The following is an 18,162-nucleotide window of genomic DNA, read 5'->3' as shown; positions in this document are numbered from 1 at the left end:
AAATCAATCTCAATTTCAAAAATAAAAATATGTAGAAAGTCTAATTTGTGAAATGAGACGCTACAACCAATTTTTTCTTCACGATTATACACGCTGCAATAAGCAACCAATGTTAAATTTCTGCAAGTCGTCCCTACTCTTCCAGATGTGATGGTCCATGATGTTGATCAATATGACAACTTCAGTAATAACTCATGCAGCGATGTCTAAACTTTTTTTTTTATATTAGAAACTGAGTAACAAGAGTATGGCAACCTTTTATGCTAACATTACGCTTGGCGATGATTACAGATTTTTAAATGCTCTAAGAAACGTTGAGGAGGAAATATTCAACAAAAATTCCTTTTCATACTCTAAAAATAGATTTTGCTAGTGAAAATCATAGATTGCATTTAGTGCTATTTTAATTAAGAATAATTGATATGTTATTCACCATAAATCCATAAGCGGCGGCAGAATATGTCGTCACCGGACGGCAGAATTTAGGGAAGACAAAATTTTTGGAATTTGGGGAAGAACCGAGCAGTAAAATAAAGGGATGAGAAATTTTTTATAATTTAGAAAAAGCACTGGGATCCAAAATTTAGAACTTAGGAAGGCGCTTTCTAGCAGAATTTAGGACCCTTAGAGACTGCACCGGGGACGACCTAAGAGACTTAGAGAAGCTCTCGCCCTATATATAGCCTCAAGTATATGTGGGAGTTTATGTATTCAGGACTCAGATTAGTTTTAAGTATGTGCAAGAAGTAAATGTAGGTACAGTAAATAACTAAACTAATACAATTAAGGCTTAATTCAGTACGCAATAGGAGCAAGCCAGAATTTAGCAGAACAACTTGGCTTTCGTCCCCAATCTTGTGATTGACAGCCAATAATGTATGACGAACGCTATTAAGCTAAGCTAAAATTATCTTTACTGATTCTAAGGCATTTCAGTTAATGTAGCAGACTGCGCTGCTCCTTCATCTTCTAATTTGATCCAGCTTATTATTTTTTGCAGACTGTTATAATGACCGCAATTTTATAAAAAATAAGCTTGAATTTTTGATTATGTAAAAAGAGTTTCCAATTCGGGAGCTGCAAAGGATCTACAAAGCGAAAGCATGTTTCAATGTAACAAAAAAAGTGTTCGTTACGCTAAAAGTGACGATCATGAGAATTTGATGGTTGAATGGGACAGACAGCATTGCAGTGAGGACGTCCCATTGATGGGTCCAAAGCTAATGGCTCAAGTCAAAATATTTCATGAAGAAGTGAACTTAAACTCTGAGTGCACATATTCAACAGGTTGGTTAACCAAATTTAAAAATCCCCATGGTAAAAGACAATTAAAAAATACAGGTAAAGAAGCTTCAGCTGATACTGAAGCTGTTGAACAATTTGCAGATGAATTCATTGAACTCATTACTAATAAATAATTATCTCCAGAACAAATTTACAACGCTGATGAAATTGTTCTTTTCTGGCAATATGTACACTGCTCAAAAAAAAAAAAAAAAAAAAGGGGGTGACAGTCCTATATCTCCCGATCTACTGGGCCGATTGACAAAATTCAAATTGCGTTCTTCATGTCTCGAAAGCGCGACTTAGGATATATATTAGATTTATATATAGCACTATTCTAACATAGGTATTTTGACACAAAATCGGACTTTTTCTGAAATAACATACCAATTTTTTTACATATTTCGATTCCACGACTCAAATTACGCCTAAATATGAAATTTTGTAAAATTTGGAGCGAAATTTACGGAGAAATTCACAAATTTATGTTGGCACTTTTTTGTCAGTTTGCGCCAAGAATAGTTCACTTGGCGAACTTCTTAATATATGGCAACCTAGTTTCCTTTCCTATGACAGGAAAAAAAGTCACCATCGTTCCTTTTTTCCAAATAATATTCTTTATATTATATTTTTAATTATAACTTATTATTTTAAGTAATTATTTCTTTCTCGAATTTCACTTTAATTGTTTAAGTTGCATGGTATTTTTTCGAATAACTGTTTTAAAAATTTCTATTTACCTATAAAGGTGCAGCATTTATTTTTTTTTCAAATAGTTTTCTTTATATATATTTTTTGTCATAGTTATTATTTTAGGTAATTTTTAAATTTTTATAATTTTTTTTAATTGTTTGTGTTGCATTGTCTCTTCAGATAATTCCTTTAAAATTTTCTATTTATTCCTTCGAACTGAGCATTTTAAATATATTTATTAATATAAATTTTCCAGAATTCAATTTTATTTATTTGAATTGCGTTTCTTTCGGAGGAATACTTTGTAACCCAGACTACGATGCGTTTGAAAACTGCATATATTAAAAGAGAAAATACAGTAAAGCACAGTTAACACGCTTTCAATGCTCCGTTCAGAAAAGATATATATAAATAAGAGAGATGTATAACCGACATTTTAACTTAGGATGACTTGCATACACTGCTTTAAACAGTTTTATCATTGTGCCCATTGCTTTACACAATTTTATCCTACATTTGGTTTCTTAAATGTTATTCATATTTTAGTCAAATGTTTTATTTTTGAAATAGTAAGAATCAAATATCATAAGATTAAAAAGTTTAAAATTTAAAAAAATACAAATACTAAATTTTACCCAAAAATTTATTTTTTCTTCCCTTTTTCTTCAGGCATTCTGCTTCATTCTTGCACTTTTTCTTTAGGCATTCCACAAGTATATTTTAAAGCATCCAACTTTTCGAAATATCTTGATATTTCTGACAATCATTTTAAATAAAGTTATCACCTTCCATTTCATAAAGGTCCACAAACGTCCGAGCTGTAAAGTCGCTGAACACTGGTTCACTCCAGTGTTCGAATCCCGGTAAATGGGCTGGTTGCATGGGCGTTTTCGTGGATTTTCTCATGTGTACCGTGTATGCCAGCTGGTTTCCCTTAGAAAGTTCTTCACAGAGGCATCCTTCCTTTTAGGCAGATAGCCCTGCTTTGACGTAACTTAATAATCCAATTCAATCCATTTCATCAATATTTGGTCAGAGCCTTTATCAGTCTTTAGAGGCTAACCATTTTGAAGGTATGAGATGAAAGGAAAGACTGGTTTCATCAAGAGGTTTTGGTTTATTCAATTATGACAAAGCACACTAGGGCTATCTGCTTAAGGGTAGGAATGCCTTCGTGGAGGACTTTCTAAGACAAACTGGCTCGTATACACATTACACATGGGGAAAACCCCGAAAATGCCCATACAGCCAGCCCGTTCTCAGGATTCGAACCTCAGACCGAACTACCAGTGTTCAGCGACTTTACCGCTCGGCCGCTGTTTCATCAGGAGGAAAAAAAGAACATCTTTAGGTGACATCCACATACATCACTGGATAAACTCCTGAACCTTCAAATAACTCGACTGAGAAAATCATGGGATTCTCCATTTATGATACGATATGATGTTTTATAACGTAATTTAAATTTATACAACCATATAGTCTAAAACCAGTCGCTCTTCACTTTAATCTGCAACGATATCGTTTTTGTATTTTCTGTTAATCACAAGCTCAATTGACGGTATTTGCTGGTGTACACGTCCAAGTAGTTTTTCTTTGAACACCTAAATTCTTTGAAGTATCCTGAAAGTATATTCAAAACCGTCCAACTTTTTTAAACATCTTGGTATGTCAGACAGCCAAATTTCCCTGCAAATTTTTGCTTACTTTTCTCCCTGATTTTCTTCTTTCCTTCTACAGTTATTTTCAGTGCACACACAAGAAAATTAAGATTTTTCGATTGCTAGACTTCCATAAATTTTGCATTCTTGTCAATTTTTTAATATATCAGTTACATGAATTGCGTTTCAGCTGAAGACAACTTCTCATTTTCTAGTCATTTTAACTATAAATAAAGTTTAAAGCGAAGTCCAAAGGATAACTATTTTAATTAAAAGATTTTTGCTAAATGACAAAGAAATAAAACAGTCCAGCAGGGTTTATTCTGTACCACTGAGTGACCTGATTCTTATTTCGGCTGAAACAATCTAAATCATATTAAAGATCATGTTTTTTTATACAATCTATAACCCGAGAGAAAAATTATCTTCTTAAAACATTCTTTCTAAGAGGATTAATATAAAAGATTATATTTGTATACATTTTTAAAGCTGGGACTTGAACCAAACTGTCAAACTTTTAAAGTTTAATTTACATGGGTTTTTTACATGTTTATAATTAAAGTTTTAATTTGAAATGGCCATAAAAGGAAAACTACCGGAGCAAATCTTATCAAACTTGGGAATCATGTAAAGGAGGTTATGGGAATTTATTTTCCGCGGAAAAGAAAGAGTTCAAAAACTCACCACCAGGGGGAAAATGGCGCTGTATGCAATATTGTTAAATGATATAAGACATGAAAACATCTGTTTAAAATGTGTTTAATAGTTTCCGAAACGTGTTACAAACCACGTTCAATGTAGCGTCCAGCATTTTCCGAAAGCAAGTTAAATCCTGTTACTGCATTCACAACAGCAGCTCTTAGCATATCAAGAGGAATGTTATGGACATGTCGGTGTATCACATTTTTCATTTCTGCCAAATTGTTTAGATTATCACTCACCATAAAGAGTGCTTTAGAGATAACTCCATAGCCCAAAGTCACAGAGGTTGAGGTCTGGTGGGAAGAGGGAAAGTGTTGGGTTATAAGACGTTCATTCGTGAAATGTTGGCTAAGTAACTGTGCGACACTTGTGAGGTGGGGCTCAGCCCTGCATAAAAATCGTAGTATCTAAAATGCCACGTTACTGCAGTTCATGTATCACGAAACATTTTAACATTGACTCTAAGTGAGCTGCAATCACAGTGGTCCAGCTGTCGAATGCTCTTCAGAGAAAAATGGTTCAGTTATGAAATAAGCTGTGTGCAATAGGAGAACACAATGGAACAAGGTAGATAACGTAAGGGATATCTTTGGCCCAAATCGATTGAAAGCATTTTGAATCAGTATCTTCATGTTTTAGGGTGGATTTCAGGCTTCAAAAATTACAAATTAGCGATCTGTAAGAAAACGATTTCCAGATTGCAAGCACTTGTGCGAGTGATTTACGATCTCACATTTTCTAATCGCTAAATCATGGTTTTCACGGACGAATTTCTCACTTACACGGATGGCGCACTCGACTTTTATCGAATTTAACGCTTTTAAATGGTAATTTGCCTACTTCAAAGTTTCTTAAGAGTATACAACACATTAAACCCGTGTAACAAAAGGTTAAGTTAGATTCCGACCCATATTTCGTTTAACAATATTGCATACAGTGCCATTTCCCCCCCTGGTGGTGAGGTTTTAAACTTCCTTTTCTTCACGGAAAATAAATTCCCATTACCTCTTTTACACGATTACCAAGTTTGATAACATTTAATCCAGTAGTTTTCCTTTTATGACTGTTTCAATGTGGAACTTTAATCATAACCACTCTGTATATTATTAAATTTTCATTTATAGCTACACGTTATATGTATACCATGCGTAAATTTTTGGCTTTCATGGAAAAATAAAGAATCGAAGCAAATATACTTAGGATAATGGACCAAAACTGAAAGAATTTCCCCTCCCTCCGAAAATAAAATATTGAAACTTCGACTTTGAATTTATTGGGTTATCGAAATATATAATTTAACTTATCTTCTAAGTCCTAGTTCCGACAACAATTCCGTCAAAAATTTCGAATTACTTAAGCTGAAGTAAACGATTTAGTATATATTCACTGTATGTTAATAAAGTAATCAGAGTGTAATAAAAATAGATTATGGAATTTACGCTGATGCAACTTTTTGTCTGACTGCACAACATGTTCTGGAAGAGAAGGTTTGTAGAGATCTGTTTTTGACATGCCTCTAAAAGTAGATGTCATATTCCTTTTGTCTCTTCAATGTCAAAAAACTTTCCTTTGAGAGGCAACTTTAGTTTTTGGGAAAGAAAAAAAATCACAAGAAGACAAATTTGAAGAACATGCACGACGAGAGTACACATACTTATTTTCGGAACACAAGCAGTTCTCCGACTGGTTATTGAATAATGAAAAGATGCATTGTCATGCAATACAAAACATTTGGAATACGTTTTCTGCCTGAAAACGTCATCTGCTTAAAAGTTATCTGCTTAATTCACAGCCATTTACAAGTCAACTACTTGGGCAATTGCAGAAACGTTTTGATCCTGAGCTTGTAAGACAAACCTAATATCACTGGATTTAAACATTTCTTTAATCTTCCGAGAACGTTCCTTCTTTAGCTCACATTCCAAGAACATTAAGAGAATACAATTATTGCAAAAGAAATTTAATATTCATTTGCACTACGGCTTGGTAGTTTACTAACGAGTTAACAAAACTTAAAATTCTGCTTTTTGTGTCTAAGAATACAACAATATTTTAAATATTTACAAATAAAATATTAAATTGGAGATTTAATTGGAGCCTCACCAGTTGCCTAGCATTTGAAGATTGTTAAATACTAATTGTTTGCTGCGAAGTCTAACTCAAGCTTGCATGGTCGGTTTTCGTAGTTTTCTAGGCTCTCTTTACAAAGGTTCTCTATGAAAGCATCTTAATCAAATAGCTCCCATGTTCTTTCTATGTTCAAATAACTAATTAACCTAGTTTAAGCGCGATTTCCAAGGGAAGTTACTAGCAAAACCCGAATACTCATTAAAAATCCTGTAGCTTGCCAATCGGGAGTAACATAAAAGATAAGGCACCAATATTTAAATTGCTATTACGGTACGCTGTTTCTAAACTTAGATGGTCATTCCTTAATTAAATAGCCCACCAACGGCCGACCGGTAAAGACGCTGAACACAGGTATTTCGGTCCGAGGTTCGAAATAACGCAAACGGGGTGACCGCATGGGTGTTTTCGTGGTTTTCCCCATGTGTAACATGTATAAGAGCCAGTTTCCCTTAGAAAGTCCTCCACGAAGGCATCCCTCCCTTTAGGCAGATAGCCCTCGTATGCTTTGCCGTGTGCCAGCTCGTGTGCTTTAAATAATCCAATCCATCCAATCCTTAATTTATTATAATTGATTTGTAACTTCTACTAGAACTGACGGTAAGAATTGAAGTGCAAATAAATAATATCGTGTACAATCTTGATTAATATAAAATAAAAACTATTTGCATTCAGGCAGAAAGTTTTTTGAAATATTTGCAATTACTTTATAAGAAGGATTTATTAATAACCGTAATAATCACTTATTATATTACTAATGATTAGGATTCAGTTCTTGAAAATTACGTTCTGAATTAGAATTTTAAGGATATAATGAAAATACGCTACGCACAAAAATACATTTTAGGATAAAAAATGAGTTGATTTTTCATGTTTTAAAACTTCTTAAATTCATTTAATAAACATTGTATCCTCGTTGTTAATTGAATCCAGAATGTTAGGTGTCGTTTATATAATTATTCTTACTTGTCTACAGAATCTGCTGACTTATTCAGCCATTAAGTAGCTGCAGATCATTTCTACATAACCATTGAACTTCCATTAATTCAGTCTCTAGAGGGTTGTATGTTTATATCATAATTTGACTTTTATAAAAATGATTATTCTAAATCTTATGTTTCTATAAAAATATACTGTGCTTTAAAAATATGGATGATAGAATCAGCCGCTCTTTCAGCCACTTCAAAAGCAACAGTTTGTTTAGAAATAAATTATGCAATTAATGTCATAAAATTCAAATAAACATCAAAAGAAAATTCTCAGTTTTAGGCAAAGTAATGAAGTAGCAGACGATAAAACGCCGAAGGTCAAAATTGACTCTTACAAAAATTTACTCTTATTAAAAAAAAAAGTGAGAAATTTAAAAAAATAGTTAAAAATTTGAATAATATCATCTATAATTTAAAAAAAAATAGCTTTTCATATAGTATTAATAAATATTTATTACGCATCATTGAGGGAAAAAATGTCATATAATTAATTCTCTGTGAAATTTTGAAATTTAAGGTTAAAAATAGCTGTGGCAATTCACTGTGTTAAACCACATTTGGCGTTATTATCGCTCAAAAGAAAAAGATGCCAAATTTCAAAACGCGAAAATAGGTAAATTTGTGTATATCATAGAAAATTTTGAATAAAACGTCTAATTTTTTGCAGGTATGCTTAGAAATACACCTACTTTAAGAAGATGGTAAAAATTTTATAGGTTATAATTCAAAATTTTTTTCGAAAAATTTATAAAAATTATTTAAAAATAGAAATTTAAAAAATAGAACACAAAAAAATAGGTAAATTTTATTTGGAATGAACCTAAATTTCGAAATGTGAAAGGAAAAATAAAAAAAGTTTAATAAAAAAAGATATATTAATAAATATTTGCCAAATTCAATTAACATTGAGGAGCTAAAATTTTGAGAGCTAATACAGTCAAAAGTCGTTAATCCGGACTCGTCGGGACTTCGGCGATTCCGGATTATCGATTTTTCCGGATTATAGATCATCAGTTTAAATCTCGTAAGATGGCATGCAGAAATTCTAAAATTAAAAATATGAAACCGTAATTTATGAAATAAAGAACAATTATGATCTAAAGGGTATCAAAATTTGCAAAAAGAAAAAGCTTAATATTTATTTGTTTACTTTATTAAACATTTCTTTCAATGTAAGTTGTTTAAGTTTTGCTTCGTTTCATGTGATAATACTTTCTCTTTAATTCTATTAAACAGACAATTTCTTGTTCAGTTACAAAGTTCCGCCGCTCAAGTCCTATAATTGCTGTGTCAAGAACACCGACTAATTTGTCAATCGAAATTTTTTTGTTTTCAATAACCTCTGTCACTTTTCTTCGCTATCGGAAGCGAATTAATGACGAGGAACTTGTTTTAAATCATATCAAAGACGGAGCATATCGAAATGAAATACTACACTTAGTACGGAATTATAAACTAAATAAAATAAAAACATCTGCCCTGAAGATAAGGATAGTGCTGACAGATTAACTTCCAATCCGCCGCGTGAAATTGATAAACAGATTTCGGATTTCAAAACATACTTTCGCTTTAGATCCTTTACATATTAACAAATATATATCGGAAATTCTATTTGATATAATCGAAAGTTTAAGCTTACTTTTATAAAATTGCTCTTACAGTCTGCAAAAAATAATAAGCCGGATGCAATTCGAAAATTAAGGAACAACGCAATCATCAACATTAACTGCAATAGATAATTAGATAATTTTAGCTTATACGTCCATTATACATAAAATGCGCACGCGAAAACGTATTCTGCACTTGCGCACACTCATATGCGCAGTCGTAAAAGGTCTTACGCGCACGCGTGAACGCCTCTGCGCATGTGTCAACGCGGCGCATGCGCAGAAAGTTTTTAGTTTTGATGTCCGGATTATAGATCATTCCGAATTATGGGTGTCCGAATTAACGACTTTTGACTGTATTTTAAAAAATACTCGTACAATTTTTACAAAATTTGGTATTCTGGCATAATTTGAGTAGAATCGAAATATGTAAAAAACATTGGTATGTTATTTCAGAAAAAGCCTGATTTTGTGTCAAAATACCTATGTTAAAATAGTGCTATATATAAATCTAATATATATCCTAAGTCGCGCTTTCGAGACATGAAGAACGCAATTTAAATTTCGTGAATCGCCCCAGTAGAACGGGAGATATAGCAATGTCCCTTTTTTTTTTTGTTTTTTTTTTTTTTTTTTTTTTTTTTTGAGCAGTGTACCGCGAAATACCTTGGCAACCTCTACAGAAATGGCTGCAACTGGTGTCAATGATTCCAAAGCGAGACTAACAATTTTAGTGTGTGCAAATGCTGCAGAAACGCACAAGTGCAAACTTTACGTAATCGGAAAATATGTATGACCTTCAGCCTTTAAAGGAGTAACGATTTTCCCTGTTATATATCGTGCAATGAATATATCAGCATGAATGATACAAGTGTTGATGAATGACTGGTTTGAAAGTCATTTTATACCCGAGGCTCGGCAACATTTGAATTCGTTGGTTTACATACTGACTCAAAAATAGTCCTGATTGTAGACAACTGTTTGGCTCATACTTAAAGTTTTAGTGACAGATAATGTATCCGTATTATTCTTCCCTCCAAACTGTACGTCTATCATTCAGCCTATGAATATGGGAATAGTGCAAGTGCTGAAATGCAAATATAGAGTAGCATTTTTAAAATCTATGTTAAATTTCTTGGGCAATGACAAGACTTTTCAAGACTTTTTGAAATTTTGTAGCATGAAATCTGCTGTGCGGCGCACTGCAAGATCGTGGGAGGATGTGTCTCCAGATACATTACAAAACGCTTGGCATAATTTATGGCCAGCTACCATATTTGATGGTGAGGACGATGAAGATGATAGCTGCAAATTTGAAGTTTTTCCGATATCGCAAACTAAAAACGAAATTTTCCAATTAACGGAATTTGTAAAGAAATGTGGAGATGGGGTAATAAATGAAGATGATAATGCAGTTAAGTTTTTCATTGCGATGACAATGCCCCAATCATCAATCAATTAACAGACGGTGAAATCTGTAGTATGGTTCTAGATCAGAAAATACCAGTACCGATAGTGAAGAAAGTGACAGATAAGTTATTAAAAACGATAAAATTTAGATTGACAAGTTAGTCGGTTTTCTCCACACAGCAATTACAGGACCTGAACAGTGGAACTTTGTAACTGAACAAGAAATTATGTCTGTTTATAGAATTAAAGAAAAAGTATTAGCATAAAAAATAAAGCAACTTAAACAATTTATATTGAAAGAAATGTTTAATAAAGCAAACAAATAAATACTAAGCTTTCTTTTCTAAATTTTGATACTCTTTAGATCGTAATTGCTCTTTATTTCATAAATTACGATTGCATATTTTTAATTGTATAATTTCTGCATACCATCTTAACAGATTTAAATTGAAGATCTAATATCCAGAAAAATCTCAAATCCGGAATAGCCGAAGTATCGCCGAGTCCGGATTTCGGACTTTGTACTGTATTAATTTTTTTTATCGGACTTGTGCGTTCAATCTACTATGAACCCATACGCACGCAACACTTATTGGTGTCAGAAGTGAGATATGAATGTAAATAACAAGAGCGATGGAGGAGCAGTTAAGACAGCTGATTGCAGCCTTTTCTTCAATTAAAGCAGAGATGAATGCTGGTGAAGAATCCGTCAAGGAAGTGATGTAAGCATTTCAAGAAAAGATGGAAGCTGGTCAAGTATACCTTAAAGAAGATATAAAATCTGTTCAGAAATTTGTTAAAGAAGAAGTTGTTCAGAAATCTCTTAAAGAGGAAATGGAAGCTGGTCAATTTTAACAGACAGTTAAATGCCATGAGATGGAAAAGGAGTGACAAGAAACCAAAGTGCCGAAACTGCGGAGCTGAAGGCCATGTGCAAAGGAACTGCAGAACACCTCAGGACACAGAAATTAAGAACATTTCCCAGTAACAATGCAGGAAACAAATTAATGGCCATATCGTGGAACAGAGTTTGAACGACAGTGAAAAACCCCATTTTAGAGCGCTCAGGATTTCTGAAGCAAGTGACAACAGTAATGTACTATCCATCAATGGGCATATCAATGGAGTTCATTGCAATATGATCGTTGACACATGAGCTAATGTTACCACCTTTCGAAAAGACTTAGCTCAACAATTTAAATATAAACCCATTTGGATGCCATCCTGTGTTACCCTCCAGACTGCATCTGGTGATAAAATTGACGTAGATGAGAAGTTAAATGCGAAAATCACGTTTGAAAGTGTTGCCTACTATCACGTGGCATATGTCGCACATTTTACAGATCCTTACAAACTTGGATAGGAATTTTTAAGGAAATACAATTTTCCCTTTGACTTCAAAAACAACAAATTGCTCTCAGCATCAGAGGCCACAGCTATCCATCATCAGAAGGGATCCTCACCTGGAAACTCTGCTGTCTTGTCAGAAAGACACTGCTAAGAATGTTGTCAAAATGATACTAGGGTTAAAGAAAAACACCAGACCACCGGCTATTCTCCATCCCAGATGCTCTTCGGATGTGACCTTCGCCTGCCTTGTGATCTCTTGTTTTGTCACCCTTCAAATGCACCTTTATCACTTGAAGAATATGTCCAAGATCTCCAGACCTGGTTTGAAGTGACTCATAATTTTGCACGTGAGCCAGTCAACCAGCCAAAGGAGAAGATAAAGACCCGATACAATACGAGAGCTACTGGACACCCATTCAACGAAGCAGACAATGTGTGGTTGTGGACTCCAACTCGATGGAGACCTTGGGATAGTCCATACACAGTCCTTAACAGGCTGAATGACGTCGTGCTTCAGATCCATAAATTCCATAATACTGTTCAAATTAAGAATTTTGTTATACATGTAATTCGACCAACACTGAATTTTCAGATTTTGTAATGTTATTTAGTAAAAATTTCTTTCCAGAATTCTGGACCTGCAAATGTGGCAAGTTCAAGGAGTGCAGGTGAAGCCAGAGGGATATCAGCACAAGTGGATAGCTGCATCCAACAACAGGCGGTGGCACACCAACAAGCCACTTCTACCTCCATTCTGCAGCATATTCAAGACACCCTGAATGCTCCCACATAGACCAGAACCATTTGCCATTGATTGAGGGCTAGCGACTTGTACTCTTGGCAAACGTTAAGAAGACTGCCATTAACCCTACTCATAAATGCCAATGCCTGCAATGGTGCCTGGCTCAAGCGATGCAGACAACGGAATGGCACAGGGTCGTGTTTCAGATGAGTCACACTTCTGTTTCTCCAGTGAAAGTCGCCACGCACGAGTGTGGCATCGATGTGGAGACAGGCCCAGTCTGGCAGCAACTGTGGAACTCACCATCGTGCGACAGCGTAGCATCATGGTGTGGGGCACAATTGCATATGATTCCAGGTCACTTCTAGTTCGTATTCAGGGCACTATGACAGTCCAAAAATATGTGGTGGATGTGCTGCAGCCGGTGGCACTTCCCTACTTTCATGGAGTGCCCAATGCCCTTTATCAGTGGGATAACACCCAATCACACACTGCTCGCATCAGCCAAAATGATCAACATGGTGTTTATTGTGCAATATAGTTTTAACTACTTTGAAAAAGGCAAACACAAATAAAGAATACTTGATTCATAAAGAACATAAATATTTCATTTCAGAAGGTAAATCTTGAAAAGAAGCAATTCAAGAATTCAAAAATGAAAGGCATTATCAACAGGTGTCTTTTAGTGCTTTAGTAAAGACAAAAAAATCACTCCAGTTTATGTTACTTATACAAAATAGCACATATTCTTGGAGAAAGGCAAAAACATTTAGAGATGCAGAAATAATTAAAGAATGTATTGTTGAAGCAGTGGGTATGTTAGATCCAGAAACATTTGACAAATACAAGGAATTGCTTCTTTCCAGAAGAACAATAACAGATTGATAGCACAAATTAGCTCGAAATGTTATAGAGCAGTTTCGTAAAATATAGCAAAATGATGTTTATTTTTCAATTGCTTTACACAAAAGTACTGACGAAATCGATTTGGTGCATGCTTTATAGTTTATTCGAGCTGTAACTAAAAATGTCCACTGCTACGAAAAAATTCTTGTGTGGGTACACTAACTGAAAGAACTCGCAGAGTTGGCATTTTGAAAAATTCAGAGAATTATGTCATCAGTTACAATGTCAGTACTTTAGTCGGCGTCTGCACTGATGGCACACTTTCCATGCAAGTTACAAAAGAAGGAATCATTGCTTTATTAAGAAGAAAACTTAAAAAAACTGATATCATTTCACTGCATTTCGCATGAGCAAAATCCACCATTTCGCAAGACACTCTGGATGGAATTATTGCCACTGTTAAGTATATTCGCATAAACGCAACGTGTAATGATGAATTTCAACATATGCTAAATTTAGACAAGGAAAAATTATAAAAATTGTAATAATAAATTATAATAATTGTAAATAATCTAATTGGATATGAATATTTTGAAGTAGACTGATCATGTTGTAAATTTATAAAATTGTAACTATGTTAAATTGTATATTTGTGATTACTTATGTAATTTAGTTAGAAAAAGCATGTAATAGGCAATAATGAGTTTTATAATTGTGAATTTATGATGTAAGTTATGTAAAATTTATTAATTTAAATGAATAAGTAATTCAGTGTTTTAGAAAGATGGAAAATCTCGATTCACAAATTTTTAAAAGAAATTATTTAATGGTATCAAATTTTATTCCAACTATTATGTTGAATTTATTCAGAAGGTGGGTGAAAGAAGGTTTAGATGAGTCTTGCTGGCAAGGCCAGAGGACGAGTTTAGGGCGAGCTGCCCAGTATTTTAATTTAGTTAATCAGTTTATTCGGTTCTTTGCTTGTTTCTTAGTTTTACCGGTTTTCCAGTATTGGTGGTACAGTTTATGAGTTAAGGTTTTAGACAAGGAAACATACAGTGTTAGCCTACTGTACTATTGCAATGTTTGCTGGCTATCAATAGAAAAGGTCAGATAAAAGTTTTAGCTTTATGATAAGAAATTTTAAATTTCTAACAAGGAAAACTATGTGAACAAGGAACAAGGAAAACTATGTGATCTATCAGGTTATCCCTTTTTTAGAAATATTCCATTTTTGTCTGATGTCATGATAAAATAAAACAAATTAAATATTTGACTGGAAGGTAAAATAAAGCACCTATATGAGATGTGGCGAACGATCTAAGCATTTTAGAAAAATAAATAAATAAACATTTTTCAAAACATTGCTCTCTCTTAAATATATAAGCAGAACACTTCCCTGAGTTACGAAAAATTTTGAATCTGAATTTCAGTAGAAATCTTAAAATAAAATATTTGATGAATAAGAAAGTACCTTGGAACTTTTAATGTAAGAATATACTGAAAAATTTTCAGCTTTTGAGAAGCATGCTTCTGCTATGAAATGGTACTTGAATTTCATCTAGTAGATATATGGAAGGCCCCTACAGAATTACAAATGGAGTTATTTGAGTTGGGAAGATAGTATCTTCACACCCTATTTTGATGTTATTCTAAAAAATCTAGATCCTATAGAAATCAGAAAAAATGTTGTTGAAATTCCATGCCAACAAGAACATGCATGCTGTTTACTTTGCTGTTTTGGAAGTACTTACTGCTGCAAGTCAACATTTTCTCTAATGATGAGAACTAAAACTACTTTAAGAATACGAATTACATATATCATTTACAGGATCAATTAGGGTTGTGCATTTCGAAGCTTGACCCAAATATTAAATTACTTTCAAGTAAGAAACAAATTCAAATATCCCATAAAAATTAAATTTTCCAACGGATTTTAAAATTATTTTATGTATTGCTGCTACTTTATATTATTATTTCTCTACTGTATTTCTTTACAATATAATAAACTATTTAGAAATACTTCTACTTCATTATTTTTATTTGAAGTGGTATTTAAATATATGTAGCTGTTAATTAAAAAAATAGTTAAAAATTAATGCTATAACAAGTTACTACCCTTAAGTGAATACAAAAACATATTATATTGCAACTTTTTATGCTATATAATGAACAAATGACTTAATTTTTTTTTTTCGTAATTTCTACATAATGAAATAAACTCATAACACTATACAAAATTTATAACTTCACAGAAATCCCCTTTATAGGCACGTCAACTTTGCAGCCTCCTTTATTACTACCTCGTTAAAAATGTGGCCTGTAATGGTAAAAAGGTTCCTCCCTCTTTTCTACAGAAGACAAAAATTAGGAGAACAACATGTCTTAGTTGCCAATCACATGATACATCAGCAGCACTGGATAGCGGAAACTAGTGAAGCTTTCTGATGATAACTGCAGATTTGAAGGTTTTTCAAATATTGCAAACAAAAAGCAAAATTTCCAATTAATTGAAGTTGAGATGAAAGTGATAGTATTTTCAGAGGGTGCAGGTGATCTTGGTTTCCTGTTAATGGACGACAATGCTCATCCACAAAGCATCCAGGTGGTCAATGATTACCAGGAAAATGAGGATATTCACTGCATATATTGGCCAGTTAGATTCCCTGACCTTAATCCCATTAAGCATGTCTGGAATGGTCTTGGGAGGGCAATTTCATCTTGCCATCCCCCTCCCAAGAACTATGTCGGAGTTGAAAACTGCCTTGCAGCATGTGTGGGATCAACTGCCTCCAATGCCGTCCTGCTGTGTGACCTGTATGACTGTCAGGGAAATCCATACCCCACATTAAAGTTATTTTAAGTTCGATATCACGTGGATTTTGGACATCCCTGCACTAGGAGCTTTACTGATAATCATGCACACATAAAATGACTTTTCAATAGTACATCTCTTTCTCTGTTATAAATGTATATTCATAACAAATTTCATTAAAATCCGTCCAGAATGCTTTCGTTCGATCACATGAAATTTTTATCAATTGTTCTTTTTCTTCACGAGATAAAATTTCAGATAAATTTTAATAAAATGGATTTCTGATCCAATTTTCTTTTTCATATTCTCAGGAAAATACACACTGAAAGTATTCATTAATGAAAAACAATAATTTTTAATGTTGGATGCTAAACCTTCTTTTATTTTCAAATTATTCTCGGTTAGAAAACTTTAAAAAGTGGTAAAAAGCTTAGAATAGTATTATCCAATTCTTTGATTATTAGCTCGAATTTTTTTATCATTGCTTTACTTTATCTCTGATAGTAAACAAATTAACACTTTGTGCTTGTAATCCTAAATTTAATTCCTTTAACTTTCCAAAAATATCAGCTAAATATGCTAAACGCATAATGATAATTTGCTAAATAAACAAACATTTTTGCAATTCAAGTTTTGAATCACAGAGAAAAATTTGAATTTCGGATAGAAGTTAAATATTTATATCACAATATATTCCGAGTTATTCAAAAACAATGGACGATATTCTCAAATCACATACAAAAGTAAAGAATACAAAGTAACAAGAAGAAAAAATACCTGCTGTTAGAAACAGTAAATCGACGTAAAAAAAAAAAAAGAGAGAGATTCTACAGTCAAAAGTCTTTAATCCGGACTCGTCGGGACTTCGGCGATTCCGGATTACCGATTTTTCCGAATTATAGATCATCAGTTTAAATCGCATAAGACGGCATGCAGAAATTCTAAAATTAAAAATATGAAACCGTAATTTATGAAATAAAGAACAATTATGATCTAAAGGGTATCAAAATTTACAAAAAAAAAAGCTTAATATTTATTTGTTTACGTTATTAAACATTTCTTTCAATGTAAGTTGTTTAAGTTGCTTCATTTTATGTGATAATACTTTCTCTTTAATTCTATAAACAGACATAATTTTTTGTTCAGTTACAAAGTTCCACTGTTCAAGTCCCATTAATTGCTGTGGCGAGAATACCGACTAACTTGTCAATCGAAATTTTTTCGTTTTCACTAACCTCTCTGTCACATTCTTCATGTCTTTATCCATTTTTTGCAGCAATTCCACTTTTTGTTTGATGGACATCGAAACATACTTTCGTTTTGTACGATCCTTTGGGAGCTCCAGATTCAGAAATTCTATTTGACATAATCGAAAGTTCAAGTTTACATTTATAGTATTGCTCTTACAGTCTGCAAAAAATAATAAGCCGGATCCAATTCGAAAATTAAGGAACAACGCAATCATCAACATTAACTGAAATAGATAATTAGATAATTTTAGCTTATACCGTTCGTTATACATAAAACGCGTACGCGAAAACATATTCTGCACTTGCGCACACGCAAATGCGCAGTCGTGAGAGGTCTTATGCGCACGCATAAACGCCTATGTGCATGTGTCAACGAGGCGCATGCGCAGAAAGGTTTTAGCTTTGAGGTCCGGATTATAGATCATTCCGGATTATGGGTGTCCGAATTAACGACTTTTGACTGTAATTGAAAATAGAGCAATGTGACCTGGAAATGGTGGCAACATGAAGTGTAGATATGCTAATAAATCGATCACCTCTAAAAGAATTAATGAGATACTATTTTCTTTTTATAGGAATTTATGTTTTATTAAATATAAAATCCATTTCTATTACAAATTTTGTTATGTCCATGGCTAGAAAAACATTTGTGAAAATAAGAATGGATTATTTTGGTAAAGCCTATG

General features: G+C 33.3%; 1 protein-coding gene across 1 annotated transcript in view; it reads right to left on the bottom strand.

The window, feature by feature from the left end:
* Positions 1–18,162, bottom strand: part of LOC146994172 (uncharacterized) — a 51,328-nt gene that overhangs the window by 7,254 nt on the left and 25,912 nt on the right. The window lies entirely within an intron of this gene.

Source organism: Stegodyphus dumicola, chromosome 11 (assembly GCF_044657685.1).
Source record: "Stegodyphus dumicola isolate Sdum_Otavi_A_Nest chromosome 11, ASM4465768v1".
In the NCBI taxonomy this organism is placed as follows: Eukaryota; Metazoa; Arthropoda; class Arachnida; order Araneae; family Eresidae; genus Stegodyphus; species Stegodyphus dumicola.
This window is presented reverse-complemented; position numbering and strand designations above follow the sequence as displayed.